Below are 15,402 nucleotides of genomic sequence, written 5' to 3'. Positions count from 1 at the left end.
TCCTTTTTCTTTTTCCCCAAACGCCATAATTTTGTGAAAGAGCGGACCTTAGTCTCCAATGTCAGATTTTTCAATTTCTTAATTTTTCTTTTTTTCATCTTGAAGGAATTGAAATTACCTTTAATAAAAGACTTCTATTTCTTCCTTATCTTCTTGTCTTCAATGGCAGATTCACTCATATTATTGGACAAAGTCAAAACTTTCTAGCATTTATTCACTAGTGTGAAAATTGACATCGTTCCATTTTTGTGAACAAAAGGTTTCTCTTAAATTTTTTAATTGAATTTGAGATGGTGCAATGGAGGATCTGTTGAGTGATTTTAGTTGCTGAAATTAGTGACTATTAATATGGAGAGGTGGTGGAGTAGTGGAAGTCTCTTGGGCAGAGTCGGACAATAACATTTATTGCTTCAGCTCATTTTGACTTCGCTCAAATTCAATTCAAATTAAACAGTCAATTTGCCAAGCTAATAAGATGTCTAGAGGGAACTAATAATCCAAGTCAAGTTTAGAGGTTTTTTAAGATTTCTATAAGCAGAACTCATCTTGATGAAATTAATCACATTAAGCGGAATAAGATGTCTTCTATTGGAAGGAAAAAAAAAAAGGGGGGGGGGGGGGGGGGAATGACACGTCTTTCGACAAGATCCATGAAGAAAATTAGCAATACAGACACAACAGAAATGGAAAGATGGAACAGTTTCACTACAAGTTAGAAAGAAATACGGAGAATTGCAAAATGTAACAACAACCAGGAAGCTGATCAGCTTCACAATGATTGAATAAATACAACACAAACAGCTTGTAATATATTGGAATATGATGAGCAGACTGCTGAAAACATGAAATGCGTTGACTCCTTATCAAATAGCAGACTATTTGTCCTGCAGAAAGATTGGAAATAAATAAAAGAAAAGCACTCAATATATAATCACAGAAGAAACAGCCTTAAAGGATATATGACACAGAGAATAGATTCACTCTCATAGGAATCTCTAATCAAGGCACAACTAAAATGTTAAATATTTATAAATTATTAATTTAGAACCCTATAACTTAAAAAAGGTTAGAATCCAGAACAAATAGGTTTCAAATTCTGAGGCTCCGCCTCTGTCTCTAATGATAATGATAGCAGCTGGCTATTAGGACATGAACATAAGGCTATTTAAAATTATCTTAAGAAAAAAGATGAAGTCTAACTGACCTTTCTGCTTTGTGGGCCTCAGCCTTCTAATCAGTTTCAGGAGGGAGTATGGTGAGCTTGAATTTGATGTCGCTTTCCAGTTTCTTGATCTCTATTTCTTTTGCAGATTTGGCCGCTTTGCTTGTGTTCTCCAGCCTCATCTCTTGAAGGCTGCATACATCAGCCAACTCAAATGGCACAGCCTCAAGATTTTCGCAAGATTTAAGAATGAGGTGCCTAAGTCTTGGGAAATAAGCTTCTGAAGCTTCCCAAGTTTCCAAGTCGAGTGCCCCTTCAATCCACAAGACCTGGAGTTGAAGGAAACCTCCTATCTCCGGGTTGCATGACTTCCCCGTGAATGCATTTTCTTTCAATTTCAGGACCTCGAGGGATTCTAGATTCCCCAAACTATTTGCCTCGTCCCAATCAAACATTGTCTTAGACAAAGTTAACTTCTTCACCGTGCGTAGAATCCTGACGAATGATGGAGGAAGGTGAAGCACTTTACCCCCATAAAGAACATCATTCAACAGTTTTAGTTCTTCCAGGCACTTCAGTTCTTCAAGATTGATGTGTCCATGCTTGTTGGTTTCAAGGAAAGCCATCATTGGCCCTCGAATGCTCAACTTGTTGAGATTACAAGCTATCGCAAGGACGTCTTTCTTGCAACTCTCCGGTGCAACCTGAGAAAGAGTTTGAAGGCCAGAAGCTTTACCAGATGAGGTGGAAGGGGACAACAATTTTGCAGGAACGTTGGTGTGTACATGCCTCAATCTTAACATGTTCCATATGTCAGATTTTATTTCACGAGTTGATGCCGATGTATTTAGTATAAGGGTTTGTATGTTCCAAAATTTACCAAAGGTCAGAGGAAGCACCACAAAGTCACCAGAAAAAGCGATGTACCTCAAATGAAATAGTTGGTTAAATTCCTTGGAGAACACAAATTTCAGGGATTCAATGTCCAAGACCCTGATCAATGGAAACGCTTTGTAGAGAGATTTGATGTGATACATGAATTCGTATCAGCAGTTGGAAATGAGTTAGTTACAGTGGAATTCCAAAAGTTAGTTGGTAGTTAGTTGAATTAGCTATTGGCAGGAAAGTTAGTTACTGTTACACTAGTTAGTTAGAGCAAGTTGCTAGAAGTTAGTTAGTCGGTTATGACTTAGATTCAGTTTAGATTAGTAACCCATTCTCTATAAAGCCTTGTAATACACTACATGGGAATGATCTATGAAAATACAATACACAAATTCTATTCTACTTCTATTCCATTTTCTCTCTTTCATTTCTATAGCTGGTCAACTCGAGTTATCTCTGAATAACTCCTGTATTGGCATAGAATTACTCGAATTGTATTGAATTCCTGCAATTCTACTAACATTGATACCAGAGACACCGCTTCTTGGACCTGCTGTCACCATGGCTGAACCCTCATCCACACCAGCATGTGATAAAGAACTTAGGGAGACCTTCAACAGAATTGACGAGAGTATAGAAAGAATCAAGGTTGGAGCAGAAAAGATGATGGTTCTTCTAGAAAGAATGGCCAAACGAGAAGAACTTAAAATAGTAGCGGCTGGGAAATCTCAATCGACCCTTGATCATGAGGAAGAATTGGAGTGCTTGAAGGTATCAAACCCTATTGATGGTCATGAAAATAGTACCAAAGCATTATATTTTCCTTGTTCTCCTTGTAGTTCTCTTTTCAATACTTGTGGGTTAAAATTGACTAGAATTAAAGAAAATACTGTGAGGGCAGATTTCCGAAATGAATTGGTTAGTCTTGAACTTTCTAGTCTTTCTCATTTCTACCCACAAGAAACTTCTGTCAAGAAGACATCATATATCTGCAAGGTTCTCATTGAAATGCCTAAAAGAGATTTAAATGTAGATTCTCCATATAGTGACACTATTGAAAGAAATAATGAAACTGGAGAAGCTTTTAAAGACTTGTTTCTTGATGTGTTCTATATGGATAATGAGAGTGATGTGACGACTTTGGAAGCTATGCATCTTGGTTGGATTTCCTTGAATAATGGGAGTGGTATGGGTACATGATCTTTTTATAGTGATTGGAAATAAGTGCTCTCATGGCAAGCTCATTTTGGTTTAGTTTTTTCTAAGGTCACGACTTCTCGTAATTTATGGGTCATCTTTGAGAGTGATATGAGAACCTAGCTATGGGAAAATATTGAGAAGTCATTCGTCTTAATAACAGAAGAAACACCTAAACTAATTGCAGAACCGTAGGTTGATGGTATGGGCGTGCCTGAATTGAATAACATTCTGGATGATGAGCATTCCTTTATTGTGATCAAAGAAAAACTGGAGAAACTGAAGTTAGATGAGTGTGAAGCATTTGGAGTTAAACCACTTGATGGAAAAATTCTCATAGAAATGGTTGTAGATGAAAGCAAGGAAATGGAATGTGATGAACATCATGTTATGGAGATTAAAAGGCCTTTAGTAGCTCTCTCTGATGAGCTAAATAGTCCTGCTACTTCAGAAGGGAAGCTTAGTGTTGTCTGCATTAAAATCTGCTATATTGAAGGTATCTTGATTACTAACCATGGGTTTAACAACAAGTTTAAATTGATGGAAGAAAAGCTAGAGGAACTAGAATTAGATGAGTGTAAAGCATTTGAAGTTGAGACTAAGAAACAAAATAATATCAACATTGGAGGTTTATTGATTGCTAACCATGAGTTTAACATCAAGTCAGTTAAGCCAATGGTGAATTTTGACGTTACTGGAAACTATGACATCCTTGGTTATATAATTGACATAGCAATTACTTCGGGAAGCATTTACAAATTTGTGGCAGCAGTTTATGAAGATAAGATTGATAATATAACCTCTGAAAATCCCTCAATTTTGGCTTTGGTTAAATTGTGGATTTCCCAGCTGATGCTGCTACTTATGAATACAGTACAATTTTGCAGACCACATTTCCTGGTTTTGATCCTTGAGGACAAGGATATTTTAAGGAAGGGAGTACTGATACATGATATTAGAAGCTGCAGAAACAATTCAGAGGTTTACTGTCCACATCAGCAATTAGTTAGTCCATTAATTAGTTGAGTTAGTTAGAAATATTTCGAATAGGTCATTAGCGGGAAAGTTGGTTAGAGTTGGTTATGAGCTGTTTTGTAGAATTAGCTATAAGTAGTTCAAGATTCCACAATTGTAATCATTCCTTGATATTACTGTAACACCCCGTGCCTTTAACGAAAGTTTTGACCACAATCCTAGACTTAGAAAATCAGATAAAGAATGTGGGAATTGAAATTTTTCTGTTCAGTTGTGATATGGTGGTTTACGCCCATGAACAGTGGTCGTATTTCAGTTTACGGGCCGTAAACCAAGTCGTGAACTGAAACCAAGAATTTCTAAACATTCTGGAATTTGACATTTTGAGGTAATAGGGTTAAATATGGACCGTATTTCACTTTATGGCCTTTATTTCAAACCGTGTTTGGAATTTGGGAACATTTTCTTGATGAAAGTTGTAAAGAATTTAAATACCTTTCCAACGGTATCTTACGGGGGTCAAACGGACATCTGTGCAAAGAGTTATGACCATTTTACTGAAGAGATGCAGTGTAGTCCATGGGGCAAAATACGGCCCGTAAAGTCAATTTACGACCCGTAAACTGAAATACGGCCAGTATTTTGCTGGACGTAAAGTGCAATGTTCCAGAACACTATATATCCGTCCATATCAGTTCAACTCATTATTTTTCACTCCCTCAAACCCTAGAACGACTTCCTACTCTCCTCCAACATCAAGAACACCAACGTAAGTCCATTCTAATTATTCCAACTCAATTCTAACATATATCCTTGTAATCTAAACAAGAAATCATCATTCCTAATCTAGGGTTTTCAAGAAAACCCATCTCAAGATTCAAGAATCAAGATTTAGGAAATCTTCTTCAAAATCCAAGTCTTCAATTTAAGTTTTGGAGCAATTAAGTTATGTAGAACTTCCATCCACATGTGGGAATCTCTATGTCCTTCCTCATGATTCGTTACCTTGATAATCATGAAGTTCAAATCTTAGGACATTAAACCCAACATATTGGTAGCCCGTATTTACGTATTTATGTACATGAAGTTTGTATCTATATTCGTTGTCGTATTCCTAATCTTCCATTATGGTTATTAGGAACACTAGCTTAATCCATGAATCATGAATTCTTCCTCATGTGTTCTCATTATGTTCATATGAAACATAATGATTTTATTTTGCAAGTTACAAGCATGTTTTCAAGCAATTACACATATATGATTATGAACTATTGTTATTACTCATGAATCAAGAATATGTTTACAAGCTATTTCATGAAACCATATTTACAAGCTATTTCATGAAATCATGTTTACAAACTATTTCCTGAAACCATATTTACAAGCTATTTCCTGAAACCATATTTACAAGCTATTTCATGAAACCATGTTTACAAGTTATCTTATGAAACTATTTTTTCATGAAACCATGTGTACAAGTTATTTCGTGGAATCATGTTTACAAGTTAATTTACGAGAATCATGGGCTTCTTACCCAACTATATTATGTTAATGTTTTTGGGAGTTGCACGAATTACCGAGAAGGCTCAGATAGCCTGAAACTATGTAGCCACCATAGGACAAGGATTGCTCCGCCAGCTAGGTCGATACCTTAATCTTATACTGAATGGATTCATCAGGTGCTTTACTACCTTATACCCTGGCAAGGTATAGGGGCTCAACTGGTCCGGCGAGGTACCAGACTCTACGTTCCCACGTGGTGATATGATATGTCGGTTTATGAAATGCTCTCCCTACTTATCATGTTTTACTTATGATATATATATATATATATATATATATATATATATATATATATATATATATATATATACTCATGCTCATGCTCATGTTCATGTCCAGGTTTTCAGTTTCAGTTCTTATCATGTTATTCCATGTTCATCGTTATTTCTTTCAGTTGTTTTATATACCAGTACATTCAATGTGCTGACGTCCCCTCTTTATTGCCCGGAGGCCTGCATGTCACGATGCAGGTACGGATATACGGGACGACGCATCTGCTCAGTAAGACAGCATTCGTATCAGCTTATTGGTGAGCCCCATCTCATTCGGGGTTTAGTCAACTTTTATTTTATGCTTAGTTATGCATCTAAGGTATGCTGGGGGCCTTGTCCTAGTAAGTATGTTTTCCAGTCAGATCATGATAGAGGTTTCATAGACTAGACAAGTGAGTTATGTTATGTCAGACATTCGGAGTCATATATCCATTTTTGGCTCATTCATGTTATTTCCGCACTCATGTTTAAACAAGTATTTTTATTAAGTATTATGACTTACTACGTTTTATAAAGGCTCATCATGCATTCACGTTATATCTCCGCTCATGTATGCCCCATGATAGTTCAGCAAGCCATGTGGTTCGCTCGGTCACATGCAGTCAGGCACCGAGTGCCGTGTTACGTCCAGGCCATGGTTCGGGGCGTGACAAAACTTGGTATCAGAGCCTAGGTTCAAGTGTCTTTAGGGAGTCTATGAAACCGTGTCCAGTGGGGTCACTTTTATATGTGTGAGGGCCCCATACATATAAACAGTTGACCACCAAGACATTCAGGATTGTCTCATTTCTTTCTTCTCTAGATCGTGCCATGAAGCTTAGAGCGATAAGTAACTCCTCTTCTTCTCGAATTACGTACGTTTCGAATGCGCAGGAGATGAATAGGTAATTCAAGGTCCAAGTAAGGATGTTTACCCATAGGGGGTGCAATTGTTCAGTACTTACTGGTAACGAATGAGACTTCAAGTGTTATTGAAAGTGGAATACAATGTAAGTTGCCCGAGAAGGGGTGTAGTGGAATGAATGGTATGTTGAATGATAATGATGTTCTTGAGAAAGGAGAATGGAATACAACAGGGAGAGGATATCAGAGAAATTAGAAAAGGAGCTAAGTCAACAGGAAAAAGGTAAATCATGAAGGATATCAAGGAAGTGGTGGTAGACAGTTTTCTACCGGAGGTCATCAGGACCCACTCCATCAGCAGTTAAAGATTTAAAGGGGAAAATAAACAGGAAAGTGTAACAGGTACAATTTGAGTTGGACATATGAGGTAAGTTCATCATTTTTATACTGTTGTTGAAATTTGGAGCCCTGTGTGGCTATGATATGATATGATATATATGTATACATGTTGGCCTTGTGAGGCATTGTTGGTATTTCCTGCGTGTAGGTTTTTAGGATAGTAAGAAATACAGAGGAAACTCTGCCAAATGTTTTCTAGAAATAGAAGGAGAATGAGATATAAGTTCGTAATATGTCTGGAAAATCCATGTCAACAGTAATGATAAGATTTGACTAAGTTACCAGTACGGTTGACTTTGAGAAATATGATTTGATTTCCTATTCAGATGAACACCTTGAGTGGGTGACAGTTCGGATACATCCGAATGTGTGTGAGAAAACAAGGGCTTAAGTTAAGTTCAGAGTAGAGTGATTAGTGGAAGAAGAAATCAGATAAAGCCGTAAGAGAGCAAACCACAGAAGAATAACCTTTAAGAGTTGTCAAAAGAGGTTATCCTAAGATTTACAAGTATGATCAGAGTTAAGTCATTAAGATGGAGTATGCCAGTTATGAATACAGTAGCAAGCTTTTCATGAAAGTAAATTTAGCTCTTTTTCCCCATGAGAAATTGCTCATATGTGAGGTACCAGACTCCACGTTCCCACGTGGTGATATGATATGTCGGTTTATGAAATGATCTTCCTACTTATCATGTTTTACTTATGATATATATATATATATATATATATATATATATATATATATATATATATATATATATATATACTCATGCTCATGCTCATGTTCATGTCCAGGTTTTCAGTTTCAGTTCTTATCATGTTATTCCATGTCCATCGTTATTTCTTTCAGTTGTTTTACATACCAGTACATTCAATGTGCTGACATCCCCTCTTTATTTCCCGGGGGCCTGCATGTCACGATGCAGGTACTGATATACAGGACGACGCATCTGCTCAGTAAGACAGCATTCGTATCAGCTTATTGGTGAGCCCCATTTCATTCGGGGTTTAGTCAACTTTTATTTTATGCTTAGTTATGCATCTAAGGTATGCTGGGGGCCTTGTCCCAGTAAGTATGTTTTCCAGTCAGATCATGATAGAGGTTTCATAGACTAGACAAGTGAGTTATGTTATGTCAGACATTCGGAGTCATATATCCATTTTTGGCTCATTCATGTTATTTCCGCACTCATGTTTAAACAAGTGTTTTTATTAAGTATTATGACTTACTACATTTTATAAAGGATTATCATGCATTCACGTTATATCTCCGCTCATGTATGCCTCATGATAGTTCAGCAAGCCATGTGGTTCGCTCGGTCACATGCAGTCAGGCACCGAGTGTCGTGTTACGTTCAGGCCATGGTTCGGGGCGTGACAATTACTTTGATTCTTAATACAAGAAATCTAATTTCTCTCTCATTTCTATCTTTTCCATCAAATTGAGCTATTCACTCGAATTCTTCCATTGAATTCCTGTTCTAGCTATTGAATTCCTCGAATCATTATTGGATTCCTGTGATTCTGTTAACATTGGTATCAGAGCAGTTAGATTCTCGGCATAAATGGCTAAGGTAACTAGATCAAATGGAGATCAAGTCCCCACTGATTCTGCCCAAGAAGTTGGAGATATGAGGGAAATGTTGCAGAAACTGATGGCAGAAATTGGTACTCTTAATGGAGAAATGGCATCCTTGAAAAGATTGGATCAAACTGTTGCCCAAATGAAGGAACACATCGCAGGAACTAGGAGTGATAATTCACCTGTGATTAATGGAGTGGGAACTTCAAGAGAAAGGAACTCAAGGGGAGACCAGTAAATGAAGAAGAAGTTAGGGAGAAATCAACTATAAATTATCAGAATTACCCAGGAATATCCAGGTATTCAAAGTTGGATTTTCCTAAATTCAATGGGGAAGATCTGAATTCTTTGTTGTTCAAAGTTGATCAATTCTTTGATTTTGACAACATTGCTATGGATAAAAGAGTGGGATTGGCTGCAATTCACATGGAAGGTGAAGCAATACAGTGGCATTAGTCATTTATGAGGTACAAGCAATATACTTCCCCTCTCACCTGGAATGAGTATGTTATGGCACTAGTAGAAAGGTTTGGGGCTGATTATGTTGACCCAATGGAAGAAATTAAGAAAAGTAAGCAAACTGGTTCTGTGAAACATTACCAAGCAATTTTTGAAAGTAAGTTGACTAAGGTAAATCTCTCTCAAGAAAATGCAATTAGTTGCTTTATTGGAGGCCTTAAAGATGAACTAAACCTTGCTGTGAAATTGACAAATCCAACCACCTTATCTCAGTTGTACAGAACTGCTAGGATGCAAGAAGCATTCTTAACTGCTCAAGCTAAGTTCTATAAACAGTTTCCATATCCAATAGCAAATTCTGGACCTAGTTATAAGAGAAGTAGTGATCAGAAATTCCAAAGTAAACCTTTGTTATCAACACCTACAATTGAAAGTTCTGTAAGCAATAAAGGGTTCACCAGAAAGAGACTTAGCATAGAAAAAATGAATGATAAGAGAGCACAAGGGCTGTGTTATTTTTGTCCAGAAAAATATGCTCCAGGCCATAAGTGTAAAAACTTAAAACAAGTTTACTTACTATAAGTAGAGGAATTGGAGGAATAACACAACCAACAAGAAGGGGAATTGATAGGTGATGTAGGAATGGAGATGGTAGAAGTGAATCAACCTTTAGAACAAATGGAGATTTATATTCATGCATTAAATGGGTCACTAGGGTTCAGGACTCTTAGAGTGACAGGTTATCACTCCAAGAAACCTCTGAATATTTTAGTTGACACTGGCAGTTCACATAATTTCATGGATCCTCAGCTAGCAAATACTCTAGGATGTGCTACCAAGTCAACTACACCTCAAATGGTTACTGCAGCAAATGGTAATATGATCAGAGTGGATAAGGTATGCCATGTCACATGGTTACTACAAGGAGCTGAATTTGCTGCTGATTTCTTACTATTACATTGGGGTCTTGTGGAGTTGTGTTAGGGGTCTAATGGCTGTTAACTTTGGGTGATATCAAGATGAATTTCAACAAGTTAACTATGGAGTTTTGGTACAAAGGGAAGAAGCATTTCCTCAGAGGTGCAGGGAAGCAAATCACTTCTGCTAATGCTGGCAAATTGGAGAAACATTCAGGTAATCAGTCTCAGCTATGCATGATTCAAGTAGTTCCTACCATGTGTACTGAATTATATGCTTTGGAGACTAAAGAAGAGGGAAATACAGACCCTAGAATCTTGGTAGTCATACAGGAATTTAGGGAATTATTTGCAGAACCAACTCAACTGCCACCATCTAGAGGAGTATTTGACCATAGAATTGTGTTGCATAATGGTACTGAACCTATAAACAAGAGACCTTACAAATATCCTTCTGTTAAGAAGGAAATTATTGAGAATTTGGTGCAACAAATGTTGGAACAAGGTATTATTCAACCAAGCTGCAGCCCCTTTGCATCACCAGTGGTCTTAGTTGGTAAGAAGGATGGGACTTGGAGATTGTGTGTAGACTATAGGGATCTTGACAAGCACACTGTTAAGAATAAATTCCCTATCCCCATTGTAGAAGATCTACTAGATGAACTGGGCGGTTCTACAAACTTTTCAAAAATTGACTTAAGAGCTGGTTATCACCAATTAAGGATGGCTGAAGAGGACATTCCCAAAACTGCAATCAGGACTCATTCAGGCCATTTTGAGTACTTAGTAATGCCTTTTGGTTTGTCTAATGCACCAGCTACTTTTCAAGGCTTGATGAATACTGTTTTCCAGAAGTTTTTGAGGAAATCAGTGCTTGTGTTTTTTGATGATTTACTCATTTACAGTAAAACAGTAGAGGATCATTTGTTACATCTTAGAAGTGTTTTTATTGAAATGAAGAAACATCAGCTTCTAGCCAAAGAGAGTAAATGTTTCTTTGGAGTAGCAAGGATTGAATACTTGGGCCATTTTATCACAAAGGATGGGGTTTCTATTGATCCTCAGAAGATCAGTGCTGTTCAGAAGTGGCCCTTACCTTCTACTATCAAGAAACTGAGAGGCTTTATTGGTCTGGCTGGGTACTACATGAGATTTATTCAAGGATTTGGGATTATCAGCAAACCATTAACTGATATTTTAAAGAAGGATAATTTTAAATGGTCTACTCTTGCTACTTCTGCATTTGAGAAGTTGAAAGAAGCACTTACTAAGGCTCATGTTCTGGCCCTAGTTAATGCTAATAAAACTTTTGTAGTGGAGACTGATGCTAGTGGATTTGGTATAGGTGCTGTATTGATGCAGGAAGGTCACCCTATTGCATTCATTAGTAAGACTTTATCTAATAGACATGCTGCAATGTCTGTTTATGATAGAGAATTATTGGAAATTGTTCATGCAGTTTCCAAATGGTTTCAATATTTGCTTGGCCAGAGATTCATCATAAGAACTGATCAGAAGGCCCTGAAGTTCTTAATGGAGCAAAAGTTACACACAAACTCCCAACTTATGTGGTTAACTAAGCTCATGCCTTTTGATTATGTTATTGAGTATAAAAAGGGGGTTGAGAATAAGGTTGCTGATGCTTTGTCAAGGGTAACTAGTGTTGAGTTACTCACCCTTGTAGTTTCAACAACTAGTTCTCATCTAATGGGTGATATTGCTCACAGTTGGGAAACAGATGCTGAATTGAAGGCTATTGTTGCACAATTACAGGCTGGTCAGGGTCCTACTCACTTCTCATGGGTGCAGAATCAGATGAGAAGGAAAGGTAAACTTGTGGTTGGTAGAGTACCACAACTGAGGTTTTCCATCATTTCACTATGGCATTGCACTCCTCAAGGTGGTCACTCAGGTGTAGAGGTCACATTGAAAAGGGTTCTTACCTTGTTTTACTGGAAGGGCATAAGGAAAGATACCAAAGTGTTTGTGCAGGAGTGTTACATATGCCAAAGAAACAAAGCTGATCTTGCAGCTTATCCAGGTTTATTACGACCATTTCCTATTCCTGATGTGGTTTGGTCTCAGATTAACATGGATTTCATTGATGGATTGCCTAAGTCCAAAAGTCATGAGGTTATTTTAGTAGTTGTGGACAGGTTGAGTAAGTATGGTCATTTCATACCTCTCAAACACCCATATTTTGCTCAAACAGTAGCCAAGGTATTTCTAGATAATATTGTCAAGCTACATGGTTTTCCTGATGCTATTACTAGTGACAGAGATGTTGTTTTCCTAAGTGCTTTTTGGCAAGAGTTATTTGCCTTACAAGGAGTCCAATTAAATACTTCTACAGCTTACCATCCTTAGTCTGATGGACAAACTGAGGTCTTGAATAGGTGCTTAGAGACCTATCTCAGATGCTTATGTAATGAGAGTGCTACTGATTGGTCTGACTGTCTTCTTATGGCTGAATACTGGTACAATACATCATTTCATAGTGCTATACAGACCACACCATATGAAGCTTTGTATGATATACCTCCCCCTCTACACTTGCCATACCTTCCTAGTGAGTCTGATTCAGCTGAAGTGGATAATACCTTGTTGAATAGAGAATTCAAGTTGCAATTAATGAAGCATCATTTAATGAGGGCTCATCTTAGAATGAAGCAACAAGCTGATTCTCATAGAAGTGACAAAAACTTTGAAGTTGGTGATTGGGTTTATTTCAAGCTTCAACCATATAGGCAGGTGTCTATTGCTACACACCCTTATCATAAACTTGCTGCTAAGTTCTATGGTCCCTTTCAGGTTACTAAAAGAGTTGGTCAGGTGGCTTATACTCTCTTGTTACCAGCAACAGTCAAGATTCACCCTACAGTTCATGTGTCCCTGCTTAAGAAGTGTTATGCAGTACCTGCTCAAATTTCTATTCCACCTTCTGTTGCTATTGCTGATCCTAATTGCCCTCAAACTGAAGCTATCTTACAAAGGAGGATGGTCAAGCGTGGGAATAAAGTTGTGGCTCAGGTGCTTGTTAAATGACATGGTTTATCTGTAGACTATGCTACTTGGGAATTTTTCAACAGTCTCAAGACAAGGTTCCCTCAATTCGATCCTTGAGATCAAGGATCTCTTGATGAGGGGAGTACTGATACATGAATTAGTATCAGCAGTTGGAAATGAGTTAGTTACAGTGGAATTCCAAAAGTTAGTTGAATTAGCTATTGGCAGGAAAGTTAGTTACTGTTACACTAGTTAGTTAGAGCAAGTTGCTAGAAGTTAGTTAGTCGGTTATGACTTAGATTCAGTTTAGATTAGTAACCCATTCCCCATAAAGCATTGTAATACACTACATGAGAGTGATCTATGAAAATACAATACATAAATTCTATTCTACTTCTATTCCATTTTCTCTCTTTCATTTCTATAGCTGATCAACTCAAGTTATCTCTGAATAACTCCTGTATTGGCACAAAATTACTCGAATTGTATTGAATTCCTGCAATTCTACTAACATGATGTTACTAGGAGGCAACTCGATCTGTCTTGTGGAGAAGCAGTAAAAAGATCTCACATGCTCAGCAAACCGCGTTGTGGATAGAAATCATGAAGAGCAGAGGATTTAATACACAATAGACGAGAAGTACTTGGATCATGTATAGAAACAATACCCTGATCAGACCCATTTTCTACTAGCCTCAAGTTTGCAGAACTCGTGCAACATGTTCTGAGCACGATATGTTTTTATTTGACCATCGGGCTTTTTTGACATCACCATCACTAAATTTCTGCTGACAAGCCCGTTCAAATAATACTGTGCTGTCTCTTCGGGGGTGAAAGCCGGTTTGGACTTTATTAAGCCCTCGGCTATCCACAAGCGAATTAATTTCCACGCAGGGATATCAAAGCCTCGTGGAAAGGCACCACAATAGAAGAAGCACGCCTGCATCTCTTGGGACAAACTATCATAACTCATTTGTACGTAATTCAACAGCTGCTATGATCATCCTTATTTATGAGATATTCCATCGCTTTTTTTTTCAATTCATATCCACTCACTTTTGTTAGTGCTGAATATCAATGCACCAGCAATTACCACAATAGCAAGTGGTAATCCGTTACATTTTTCTGCAATGCTTTCTCCAAGTCTGATTAACTCATCGGGAAACCTTCTTTTGCCAAAAGCTTTCATTTTCAACAACGTGAAACTCTCATTTTGAGTAAGAAATTTCAAATTATGAGGATCTTCATTGGCATAAGAAGCTACATTTCCCAAGCGAGTGGTGATCATGATTCGATGACCCTTATTATTTTCCGGGAAAACTTTCATGACTGAATCCACAACTTCTGGCTCCCACATGTGGTCTAAGACAACGAGACATCTACCTCCTTTATCCTGAAACAATTTACATATTACCTTAGATATGTCCAAAAAAATGCTCTTTTAGATCGACACACTAGATCAGGCTCTCCTCCTTTTTACATTTTTTGCATTTGCTCGTTAGATGATTGACACTCATCTTGTTTTAAATTTAAATGAACAAGAAGAGGAAAGAAAAATATTAAAGAAGTCCTTAAGTAGAGTTGGTTGCCTGATTAATGGTTACTCAACTTACACTAATTGGCTATCAAAAGTCACTTATCTTTCTTTTGTCTTCCAAAAGTCATCTAACTTTAACTAGTTACCTTTCGTAGTCATTTTAGAGGGAAATACAATTTTCGATACCTATTTAATAATAGGGAAAAGGGCAAAATACCCCTAAACTATTTGAAATAGGTTAAATTTACAGCCGCTAATCCGCGCTTCCATTCGCCATTACATAGACCTAAAGCTAAGCCATCAACGAAGAACCTATCACCGACTTCTTTTCACACTTTGCCGTCTACCTTAAGCTCTCACTCCTAACGTGCTAAGCCGACTCAGTAAATAGATTCGCTAGTTGGGTCAAATGACACTCTTTCAATTATCCGTATTGCAACATAACGTATACTTTAATATTTCCCATACATTTCCCTTTATTACGTTTTTGGCTAAAAAATGCCCTCCAACTAGGCAAATATCTCAAAATACCCTTCGTGCTAATAGTTGCTCTAAAACAAGAAAAAATTGATTACTTTTGCCCTTAAACTATTCGAAAGGGTCAT

The 15,402-nt window shown here is 37.4% G+C and overlaps 1 pseudogene; it reads right to left on the bottom strand.

Annotated features, from left to right (window-relative positions):
• Positions 1-1,230: 1,230 nt before the first annotated feature.
• LOC132613402 (putative late blight resistance protein homolog R1B-23) lies at positions 1,231-15,402 on the bottom strand (annotated as a pseudogene).

The sequence above is a fragment of the Lycium barbarum genome, chromosome 10, assembly GCF_019175385.1.
Source record: "Lycium barbarum isolate Lr01 chromosome 10, ASM1917538v2, whole genome shotgun sequence".
Lineage (NCBI taxonomy): Eukaryota > Viridiplantae > Streptophyta > Magnoliopsida > Solanales > Solanaceae > Lycium > Lycium barbarum.
Note: the sequence above shows the minus strand (reverse complement) of the source record. Positions and strands in the feature narration are given on the sequence as shown.